At 40.8% G+C, this 2,500-nt stretch overlaps 1 protein-coding gene across 2 annotated transcripts in view; it reads left to right on the plus strand.

Moving 5' to 3' along the window:
* rasgrp3 (RAS guanyl releasing protein 3 (calcium and DAG-regulated)) overlaps positions 1 to 2,500 on the plus strand; it is a 54,573-nt gene that overhangs the window by 1,171 nt on the left and 50,902 nt on the right. The window contains exon 1 of one of the 2 annotated variants that reach the window (XM_087850430.1): positions 1,151 to 1,381. The exons of the other annotated variant lie outside the window; for it this stretch is intronic. The gene's annotated coding sequence lies outside the window, so the exon portion shown is untranslated. Of the gene's footprint in view, positions 1 to 1,150; positions 1,382 to 2,500 lie in introns of those variants that run through there. 2 annotated transcript variants of the gene reach the window in all.

A 2,500-nucleotide genomic window follows, 5' to 3' on the forward strand; every position in this document is an offset into this window, starting at 1 on the left:
CTGGTGCTTTTAGAGGTATAAATGAGACAAAACCAAATGCAGTAAGCCAGAGTGCAGATATCTATATGCTGTGGCCACACTTTGCAACACTTCTAACAGCTGAACAAATATCAATAAAAACACAAACTGTTTGTTTGCAGGTTGTCACATAGTGTAGAAAAAACTGAGCGACCTTACTTACATTTGAGAAAGATGTGAGGGAGACAGGCCAGGAGAGGAAGAAGAGAGGTTATATTTAAAGGTTAGGACCGCAGGAAGACCCTGAAATAATATGTATGTGCATTTGTTGTGAAGCACATCAACTCTAAATGCTTTACGCCCTGTGTGGATCATAGACTGCATATACATATTAGACAGATGTGATGACATTTAGATAAATGTAGCAGGACTGACTGTATCAGTGCATTACACAAACAGAGATACATGCTAATAAGGCAAACAAGTGTGTTAAAAATCGTCCTCCTCCTCGTCTTTGCAGCCCAAAGAAGACAAAGGGGGGGAAAAAAAGCATGAAGATTAATAAATAGAATGTAAGGAGACTTAACCATCCCCCACAGTAGTTATCGCACAGTCTTTAATTGAAATTGTGTGTCTGAGACAATAAAAGTTGGAGTTCAGTTCTTTTTGTCCAGCCAGGCAGCAGGATGTGCAGTCATTGCTTTTGTTTAGGGAGACATTTTTAGAAGCCCAGAGAGACAAAACAATGTGTACAACGTCATTAGAGTGGAATATGGGATAGGGTGACCCACTCACTGAGGCACACAGCAACAATGCAGGATCACACATGTGCGTACTGCACCCGTGCTGTCGAACGTCACTCTCAGAAACATGAAAAAGAAAGAAAGAAAATAACTCATCCAACTTGCAACTGTGCATTTCACCAGACGCAGTTGGTGAAATGCACTGAACAAAGTTATCACGACTGACGGGCAAACATCAATGTGCGCAAAAGCATATTGTGATAGATTTCCTGCTCTGCTCTTTACCCCCCTTTACCGTGTGTGGTCCCTATATTTAGCCTGACCAACCAACGCAGGCAGGAAACCTAAGTTGGGAAAGAATTGAAGGAAGTCTAGTGGCCATTTAGACAAACAAAAACAGACTGAGATCAGTGCTGGTTGAATACACACTATAACTGTATGCAGCTGAGACAAAGGGCTTTACAAAGATAGTAGCAAGCTGAAGAAAGGGCTGGACGATACTTTAACGGAGCTCTGACAGCTGGAGCGCTGCTCTGGTTTTAGCAGCAACCTTTTCAGTCCAGGTGGATTTTAATATTAATGCTCATTTGAACAGACTAAAAGGTATATCTGTTCACGGACATGTTTAAAAGGCAGATCCATGAGATGTTCTGGTAGACCCTGGCAGAGTCTCAGATGAGGTAAGAAGTTTGTGTTGAAACCTGCAGCAAAACGAAAAATTGACTTGAGCTACAAAATTAGGAATCAATAGTTGAAATGTGAACTGTATTGTGCTTTAATTACACATTATGGCATTTTCCTGGCTGGACTGATGGATACTGATAACATAACTGGGTCTTTATATAGTCTTCAGCTCGTTGTATATCCACATAATATGACAGTCATTTCTGAAACTTACACGGGACTATGACTGACTAACATATGACAAAAGCAACCAGTCACTTCGAAAGCTCCTCTATGTGCTCCAGCTGCGTATGTCCATAAACACATGCATCACCTCATCAGAATAATTTTTTCATTGGCTGTCACCACACAGATTTGACTGATGGTAATCTGACTCTGTCCCTGGTAGATTTAATGCAGTTGCATTTATTCATAGGGTTTCTGGGCTGGCTGCAGCTTTTCAGTACAGTTACCGTCAGGTTTAATGAGTAACCTCTACTGAGTGCTGCAGGGAACTCACTCCTTTCTGTGAACTGTCCCTGCCTTGTATTGTTACTTATAGTCAAACAGACTCTGCGCTTATAAACTTACATCGCATTTAAATGGCAAAACCTGGAAATGAGTAACTCATCAGTCTGTGAGCCACAGGCTTTTAAGGCTACTGTGTGATATTCTTTACTTATCCCTCTGAGGTCTAAGTCATCCTCAGCCCTGTCCCTGTGCTAGCAGGATATGCAAGTTTTCTTCTTTTAAAAATTGTTTTCCAAAAACAAAAAAAAGAGTCACAGCACAGAAACAGCACTAGTGATAGTTAATGATGATCTTATGGCGTGTCCTATTACACTGCAGTGCAGCATTCAGTACTGCTGATTACATAATTGTACAGCGTCCAAAATAAACCACTGGAATGAAAGGAGATAAGTCATACTCATCTTACTCAATCAAATTTGGGGAGTGTTTCTCACACACCAATGTTAAGCCCTCTTCACACGTTTAGAGATTATCAGTGATGTAGAGACTACAGAAAGTCGATGACATTCCACAACTTCAAGTAAAAACAGGGAAAATAACACAGTTGGGATACTTAGGATACTGCTGATTGATATTTGACTGGGAAGTAAAGACAACCAGAGGCT

This window comes from Neolamprologus brichardi, chromosome 13 (assembly GCF_056152115.1).
Source record: "Neolamprologus brichardi isolate AB-2024 chromosome 13, ASM5615211v1, whole genome shotgun sequence".
NCBI lineage: Eukaryota > Metazoa > Chordata > Actinopteri > Cichliformes > Cichlidae > Neolamprologus > Neolamprologus brichardi.